Source organism: Diabrotica virgifera, chromosome 5, assembly GCF_917563875.1.
Source record: "Diabrotica virgifera virgifera chromosome 5, PGI_DIABVI_V3a".
NCBI lineage: Eukaryota > Metazoa > Arthropoda > Insecta > Coleoptera > Chrysomelidae > Diabrotica > Diabrotica virgifera.
This window is the reverse complement of record NC_065447.1, coordinates 145,527,986-145,537,822: the sequence shown is the minus strand read 5'-3', so window position 1 is coordinate 145,537,822 and position 9,837 is coordinate 145,527,986. Positions and strand designations below refer to the sequence as shown.

General features: G+C 31.8%; 1 long non-coding RNA gene across 1 annotated transcript; it reads right to left on the bottom strand.

Annotated features, from left to right (window-relative positions):
• Positions 1-1,646: 1,646 nt before the first annotated feature.
• LOC126884468 (uncharacterized) lies at positions 1,647-4,365 on the bottom strand. The gene is made up of 2 exons (XR_007698054.1): positions 4,167-4,365; positions 1,647-4,013 (listed from the first exon to the last, which is right to left on the bottom strand). It is a non-coding gene; the product is annotated as an uncharacterized LOC126884468 (long non-coding RNA).
• Positions 4,366-9,837: the final 5,472 nt, after the last annotated feature.

Here is a 9,837-nt window from a genome sequence, read left to right as displayed (position 1 = left end):
TAACCGGACGTTCTAGGGGACGTGAATTGGACCTTAACAGGACGTCCAATTTTGGTCCAAATGCTACGTTACCAAACGCCCAATGGAGGTCCACTTAACATCCGAAGGGACGTTCGGTGGACGTCAATTGGGCCTTCATAGGACGTCCCAGTTTGGTCCAATGTCTTGCTGCCGAACATCCATCTAATGTCGTGGGAAATAAAAAATATATTTTTTAAGGAACTTATATTACATCTTATATTAAATTACAATTATTGGATATTACATTATTTACATTAAATTACAATACACTTCTCCAAGAAATTAACGCACCACCTTAAATATGGGGTATTTTTTATGTCTCGTATTTCCTAAACCTGTTGTTTCATCTAAGTGATTTTTTTATAATATTATAGCCTAGGCTATAGGTTACCTCCTTAAGCTTGTCATGCACAGGGAGCTATGCTGTAATATATGTACATTATATCATATCGCTCTCTATAGTAATGAGTGAGCCTGCAGACAGAAAACAAATGGTTCCATGTGTGCAGGCTCACTCATTACTATAGAGTGCGATGTGATATAATATATATTACAGTATAGCTCCCCGTGCATGACAAGCATAAGGAGGTACTTAACCTATAGCCTAGGGCCTAGGCTAGAATATTATAAAAAAATCACTTAGATGCAACAACAGGTTTAGGAAATTCGAGACATCAAAAATGCCCAATTTTTAAGGTGGTGCGTAATCGGCTGTATATACAGGGTGTAACAAAAATACACGTCATAAATTAAATCACATATCCTGGGACCAAAAATAGTTTGAATGAACCTAACTTACCTTAGTACAAATATGCACATAAAAAAAGTTACAGCCCTTTGAAATTACAAAATGAAAATCGATTTTTTCGATTATATCGAAAACTATTAGCGATTTTTTATTGAAAATGGACATGTGGCAGTATTATGGCAGGAATATCTTAAAGAAAAATTATGGTGAAATTTGTGCACCCCATAAAAATTTTATGGGGGTTTTGATCCCTTAGATCCTCCCAAACTTTTGTGTATGTTCCAATTCAATTTTATTATTGTGGTACCATTAGTTAAATTCAATATTTTTGTTTCTTAGTATTTTTCAGATAAGGCAGTTTTTATCGAGTTGCGACTTCTTTTTTAACATGTCTACATAAAAATTTTATGGGGGTTTTGTTCCTTTAAATCCCCCAAATGTTTGTGTACGTTCCAATTAAACTATTACTGAGGTACCATTAGTTAAACAGAATGTTTTTAAAACTTTTTTGCCTCTTTGTATTTTTTCGATAAGGCACATTTTATCGAGATCTGGCTTCTTTTTTAATATGGTTCAAAATATCCCTAAAAATGTAAAGCATAAATAAGTCTGCATATTATTACCAAGTCTCCATAATCGTACTTAACCATATACAAATATGTGGTGGATTTGACAAATATTCAAAATATTTCGATAAAAATTGACTTTTCGAAAAAGCAATAAGAGGCAAAAAAGTTTTTAAAACGTTGTGTTTAAATGGTACTGCAATAATAATTAAATTGAAACGTGCACAAAAGTTTGGGGGTTTAAAGGAACAAAACCCCCATAAAATTTTTATGGGGTGTCCAAATTTTACTATAGTTTTTTCGTAAGATACTGCTGCCATAATAATGCCACATGTCCATTTTCAATAAAAAATCTCTAATAGTTTTCGATATATTGGAAAAAATCACTTCATCTTGTAACTTCAAATGAATGATAAAGGCACAGAGACTTAGATGGCGAGGTCACATTGAAAGGATGCCAAACACGAGGACTCCAAAAATGGTACTAAACTACACTACAGCTTCAAGAAAGAGAAGAGGAAGGCCGAAAAATAGATGGAAGCAAGAGGTCGAAAAAGATTTGGAAAGAATGGTGCTACAGGGTCAGAAAAGAAAAATGAATAACAGGAAGGAATGGAGAAAAATCACATATCAAGCCAGAGAAGATCTCAGTACATAAAGAAACATGAAAATGAAGAAAAAAAACAAACTTTTCAAGCCATGGGCCTCTAAGACCCTTGGTGCTATTATATATATATATATATATATAACTTCAAAGGGCTGTAACTTTTCTTGTGTGCACATTTGTACTAAGGTAAGTTAGGTCCAATCAAACTATTTTTGGTCCCAGAATATGTGATTAAATTTATGACCTGTATTTTTGTTACACCCTGTATATATCTACATACTTCGTCTAATTTACTAACTGTTGCGCGTCATCCGCGTCGTAGCCTGTGAGGTTGCATGATACCAACACGAAATATTTAGGCGGTAGGTGTGTTCTTTTTTAGAATCACTTTGCCGAGTACACTGGAATTACAGCCACTAGACATATTTTATTATATACGCGTAGAAATAATATTTGAAGATTTCTATTAATGTTAACCTAAAGAAATACACAATAATATGTTTCATTTAATTTGTATAAATGGATTATAAAGCGTTTTTATGAAGCAGATTTGTTCGGATCACACTGTAACTGTAATCGAACGAAGGTGACATTTTAGAATAAATTGGTAACATTTATTTGACAGTTACGGTGATGACACTTCATATTTGTTTATATTCTTTACTATAAGTATCTGTTTTATTTATTATATTTACTGTTTTTATTATTTACTTTACTATAAAAAGATCCTCTACTATAAAAATATAAATTTCACCTAATTTTATAACGACTTGGAATAATCGAGGTATCTGACAACTTTTTTAGTTGTTATTGTAGACATACTTATACAAAGAAACCTACCGGCTTTTTGCCAAGAGTTCGGAGCCGTTTTTTAATTATTAACAATGCAGTGCAAAAACTCTTGCACTGCAAATCTTAAAAGATTATAACTTAATTCTTGTTCTCTATTTCTTAAGTTTTTACTTATTTACATTGAATATTAGTTTGTTTTGTTGTATAATCCACGTTTACAATAATTATGTGACATATTTGATTTAAAATGGATTCAGGATCTTTTTATACTTTGGCAACTATGTCAACTTAGATCTCTGGCGTAGATAATGACGTGCAACAGTAAGTAAATTAGATGGACTGTAGGTTATATTTGGTTCTTGGGACATCAAAGTATATTTTTTAGACATTCTTAGTCACTGATGTGACATACCTCCGATTTGTTTTTTCATGAGTTTTGTAAGAGAGACTAAAAACTTTTTTTATAGTCACCTCCTGTTTTCATATATTTTTTGACATGTTTTGTAGTAAATTCAACTATCTATTTACTACAAAACATGTGAAAGCAGATGATCCTAAAAATGGTTTTTCGTCTCCTACAAAATTCATGAAAAAGCAGATAGGAGAATTATTGTACATTACAATTCTCTGATGTTTGGGAAAAAGGGCTTAAGTCAGAATTACACATCGATAATGTTTTGATGATTTCTACAGTACTGTAGTAGATTCTACTGTACATACAGTTTACATCTACAACAGTTTTTTTCTGGTCCAGAAATCATCAAAACATTATCAATGTGCAATTCTGACTTAAGTCCTTTTTGCCAAACATAAAAAAACAATCTGGTCATAACTGACCAATGAGCAATTTTAATTTAGCCTAAATTACTACTGTTTCTTAAAATGAAGAGCTTACCCCATAGCGTCTCTTATCTAATCTAACAAGATCGTGCACTATTCTAATATACACAGGCACAGCACACAAGCACTATGCTCCGTTTTTCACTATCACCTATCACTCAAACTAGTTCAAAAGGATTTGTCCTCTTCAATCTTCTAGTTTGCCCAGTAGTATCGAGGAGCTGGATTTCCTCGATATTCTTGAACTCATGAAGTTGATGCTCCTGACCCTGCTATCTTCTTGATATTTGTTGATAATGTAATAACTTATTATGCATGGACAATGTGGACTTTCTTCCAACTAGCCAATACACTTTTTATATCTCTCTTTTGCCTTTCATAGCCACAAGGCTATACATTTCCTTCTTGGTTTTTTTTTGTAGGCCACTTTCAGCTGATTCTAAAAAAAATTAAAATGAACGGTAATTTTTCTATTCTTTACAATTAAAAATCAAAAGAAATAGGTACCTATTTACAGGTAATAATATGCATGTATAAATGATTCGTTTCATAAAGAATAAAGAAAATTGAAAACGGATTTTATAATACTTACAAAATTGTTTAAACAAGAGATCTAGCCAGTGCCCAGAGCAAAAACTAGCAGACAGTACAGCAAAAAAGCCACTAATTTCCATTTCCCACATCCCCTTATCGATGCATTTTTTTCCAATCAAAATTTTTGCTTTTTTACTAAATTTTTAGGTTATCGGTTATGTTATGAAAATGAAATGTGATGAGTGATGACCAATGACCACGAGACGCTACATAGATACTCGCGCGGCAAATTTGAAAATGAACGCAAATTGAACAGTACAATAAATGGCCTCTCTTAAAATCTTGTAATGGAAAATTTTACCCCTCCAGGAAGACATTGTACTATGTTCATAGAATCTTGTGGTAACTTTCCACCCATAATTTAATCAGATAGATGTTCACGGAATAGAACGGTAGTACCTACATTCCTGGAATGTTTTGTGTTGTTAGGATTAAACTTTTATTTTATTTATTCTTGAATATTTCCTATTGTTAAACATTGTAACCAATAATTTACAAATAAGATTTTCATTACATTACATAAAATCAAAAACATTTTTTGGATATTAAACTATATAGTTTGTTTATAATTGTAATAATTGTATATACAATTTTGAATTAAGATTTAATCTTTTCGATTTAAACTACAGTAAAACCTGTGTTACCGGCCCCCTGCAAACACCGGCCACCTGTACTAACGGTCAGTTTAAAAATTCCCCAAACCAATTACAGTAAAACCTGTCAGTAACGGCCACTAAAAATGAAAAAGCTATTGGCCGATATAGAAAGGTGACCGGTATTGCCAGTTTTTGTAGTCTAGATATAATTGGTTTGGGGAATATTTAAACTGGCCGTTAGTACAGGTGGCCAGTAACACAAGTTTTACTGTATATCTAGACTACAAAAACTGGCAATAACGGCCACCTTTCTATATCGGCCAATAGTTCTTTCATTTTAGTGGCCGTTACTGACAGGTTTGACTGTATTTCATTAACGTAAAGTTAACGCGTAAGTTAATATTTTATTGAATTATTTTGCTATTTGATCCCGTAATTGGTATGATGTGTCCAATATAATATATACGCGTTCATAAAACGTCCGTATTTCGTCCAGTATGGACGTCCAAAGGACGTTCAACGTCGGAAGTCCAAAGGACGTCCATATTTATTCCGTCCGAAGGACGTCCAACGTCGGACGTCCAAAGGACGTCCATATTTATTCCTTCCGAAGGACGTCCAAAATGGGACGTCCAAAGGACGTCCGTTTATAGTCCATGGACGTAAGGACCAAAAATGGACCTATTTTGGACGTCCAAAGGACGTCGTGTGCTATTAGGGTTATGTTTAGGGCTTTGTGGGGGCCCCGGTTAGCTGCCCAGCCTGCCCCCCTTAAATCCGGCCTTGTTCAGACATAAAGTTATTAGAAAGAAACGATTCTTGGAATATAGATTTTATTTTCACTTAAAAGTTAAAAAATGCATTACATACGTGCAGTGCCATCAGTAAATAGAACTATATCTAACAAGTAACATATACATAAAACATGTATAATGAAATAATAAAAAAACACGTTTTTAACAGTACGATGTGTATATTTCTGAAAATAAAAATATAGTTTATAGTTCACACCAAAATAATATTCCTATTTGATAAAAAATCTTTCGCAATATTTTATGAAAATAAAACCAAATAGTATAATATACAAGATAAGTCAAGTATCTTTTAATATAAGTGAATTTAGTAAATGGGAATATCATTTTCTGTAGACTATGATACAGTTGTAGAAAAATTATTATTAAATACAAGTATTAATGTTTTCATTGTTATATATTTTTATGAAATGTGATGACGACTACTTGTGACGTGAGAAATATATTAATATTGAGGGCTATCTTTTGGGAACTTGTCCGTAACAAATAGTATAGTAGTACCAGTTATCTAAGAGACTCATTAATATTCAGCTTAGCGGAGTGCTAGTGTTCGAGGTGTGGAACTCAATAAACAAGGGATCTACCTGTTTTATGAAATTATTCCCTGTTTATGTAGTTCCACACCTCGACACCCCACTGAGCTGAATATTAATCAGTCTCTTAGATAACTGGTACTACTATAAACGAGCTATCCAGAATCATGATTAAATAATACTGTAAAATTTATTAGTAGGTTTTCTGTATACAAACGTTGCATTTCCTAAAAGTTTTTCTACAACTGTAACAACTTTTTTGATATGGTAATTCTATACAATACAGATAAATGTAAAATATATACTTAAATACATATACAATTTTCTGTGATATATACAGTTTGTTTAAAATAAAAATGTAGGTATTTTGAGGTAGTTTGTTAGCACTTTGGGCTATTCTTGTAGGAAAATTAAAATTATCATAATATAATAGGTATATGTACAGGGCTAGTTGTCAGAAACGTTTTCATATACCGGTTATAATATCTTTATTAATATTAAAATTGCTCTATTTCTAATACCGATATCTAAAAGACTGTTGACGGTTAAATGAATAATCCAGAAAACAAAAAATCATGAAAAATTATAAATTTTACTCAATTTGACTCACTTTTGGAAGTTTTTATCTTTTAAACGAGATAAAGTAGTTGTTAGGATGGACTTACGTAAGCCTCTTGCAATCACATAGGTGATTCCTCATTCCTCTGATATGGAATAAGAAGGCTTATGACTTAAAATCCTTTGTAACAAATCAAAAGCTGTCTTATTCTATAAAAGGTAAACCACATACATAATTGAACAGGTTTTACGCTGACACATCACAACTACATAATAATGTACAATTGTATATCACTGCAAACAATAGGCCTCACGATAAGAAAAGAAAGGGTATTTTTGGAAATGAAAATGTCGTCGTTGGTTCCGAGATTCAAACTCGTGCGCTCTGGCTTATGAGGCCAGTATCTTGCCGCTGAAGAACAGAACTGGAAGAACAAGGAACAGAACAGAATGGCGTAAAATCCTAGAACAAGCCAGGACCCAAAAAGGGTTGTCGAGCTACTGATGATGATGATCTTGCCGCTGAGCGACGGCCGTCTACATACAGAACGTATAAAAGATGGCAAATAATCTTTCGTCGAAACAACCCATTGCTATTAAAAGGAATACCTACAACTTCTGACCTCTTCTGAAAAATCATCCCCTCCAACTGCGATTAGTTTGTAGTACTGAAAAAGGATCCAAACTAAAAAACTCATTAACCAGAAACTAATAATTATTACAACACAAAATAGAAAAAAAATCACTATACACAATCGATGGCATGGCATAACAAGAAAAACCGAACATAACATAGTGAAAAAGCTTAACACAATAGTTTTTTAATAAAGATAGATTTACAAAGTGGAATTAAAATCAGATACAATAAAGTAGATGACTTTGATACGACGCAATAAATAGTATGAATGATTATAATTGAGATCAACTGAGATTTAGCAGCAGGAATATATTGTAGTGGTAGGGGAGCCCAAGCGGGGATTTTTGCAGTTACTCGAGCGCGTCAGATTATCATATGGGGAGAAACCTGGTGCCCTGCAGATGTACCTCTACCATATATTAGCTCTTAACACAGGAGAGTTCGTTAAGGGGGACCCGAAAAAAAAATCTATCCTTAAAAATACTTGAAATTGTCAGATTAAGATAAGGTAAGTTAAGGACATGCAAAACAGTGTATATTTAAAAAATCTGACAATTTGAGAGGGGCGCAAGGAAATAGGCGAGTTAAAAAGTTTCACAAAAAAAAACGAATAATTCGCGAAATCAACGTTAGATCGAAAAATTAAAAAATATTTTTTCAATATTTTTCAAAAATCTATCTAATAATACCGAACACGACTTCCCACGGAGAGGGTGGGGGTAAATTTAACATTTTAAATACAAATACCGCGATATTTCGCAAATAAACATTAAATCGAAAAACTGCAAAACACACTTAATCAATATTTTTGAAAAATCTATCGAAGGGTACCAAACACGACCCCCCACGGAGGTGGGGGGAGCTTAAATAGGAGCCCTAAATTTTTATTCCAGATTTGGATTCTTTACGTAAAAATAAGCAACTTTTATTCGAAACATTTTTCAAATTATAGATAAATGGCGCTATAATCGGAAAAAACGATTATTGGAAATGGAAAATTAAATTAAAAAATGGAAAGTCCCCACTAAAATGGAAAACTTTACTTAACTTTTTTTGGTTTTAGGACTTACTCTTCACAGCCCAAATTTTCATTGTGTAATAGACGGAGAGATTACAAATATTCCAATATTAATAAAGATACAAATCGCTTTAAAACAGAATCTCTTATAATATATTGCATTTTATAAAATGGATCTTGAATGTTACCAACCCTGTATAACAAAATTCTAAAAATATTTTAATAACAATAAACAAACAAATAATCAGTCTTAAATTAAATGGCATTTAAAAATGTAAACACAACTGCTCTGTCAATCAAAGATTTTCTGCGTTTGAATTTTTTTTGAAAATTAGGGAATAAAATCTAATGGAATGTCGAAAAGTGTTTAGAAAAGGCACATTTTTGTCAAATTGGTCCATGTAGTTGTGTTTTATTATTTTCGTAAAAATCATTACCTTTATATGGGTTCATACTACTTTTCTTCACGTACTATTATAATTGAATATTATAATAAATTTATTAGATAAACTGCAGATTTCAAAGATATGTATAACTGTATAAAGTATAAAGTATAAGTAATAGATATAAATAATAAATATAAGGAAAAAAGTGTTAATGTTAACAAGAATTACGATGAAGATGTCTAAAGTAATAAAGTAGGTTTAATTTCAGATGTAGGTACTAATTATTACACAAGATAATACTTAGTACTTATGGACGCGATTTGAACAGTCTGCTAATAAATAAAGGATATAACTAAAGTCAGAACATAAAAATACAGAAATAATTAAGTTACGAGAGTATGGATTCGTATCAGTAGAGAGCTGTAAACTATGGGTGTTCAATAATAAAATAAACTGCATATTATATGGGGATGAAGAGATGAACCTAAGAAATGAACGAATACTGGAGAAAACACCAGCAAAAAAAATAATTGAAAACGTCTAAAAAAATAATTGAAAACGTCTAAAAAAATATTTCTACATGAGTCTACTAGAAAAAGATAGTTTGGTAGATAGTAAAATATAAATGAGTTAATATGGGCAGTAATAATAAATTATATATTGATTCTCTTTGTTAAGTACACGTTTGACGATCTTATTTATAACATTAGTCTTGTGAATCTGTAACAATTCGGAAATCACATATTAATGATTTTTACGAACTTTTTTTAAATCTCAGTCTTATATAAAATGACGCAAACACAAATAAATAACATGTTTAACAATGTTAGCAATATATAAATTGCACTTTTGGTTTCAAACTATTTGTAATATAATGAGCTGCTAAAAGTGGTAAGTAGGCTAAGTTTTATTGTAGTCACTTAGCCTGGTATAGAGGTGGAATAAACAGGAACAAAAAATCTAGAACAGTGCATATATTCCAGAAGAGCTCCGTGTCGATAGTTTACTGTAAATGTTATACTTTTGCTAACAATATTGTAGAAGAAAATATTTTAAAACTTGAAAAAAAAACCTTCAAAAAGAACAGAACACAGAACAGATAAATAAAATAAAAAAAAAAACACGGTGA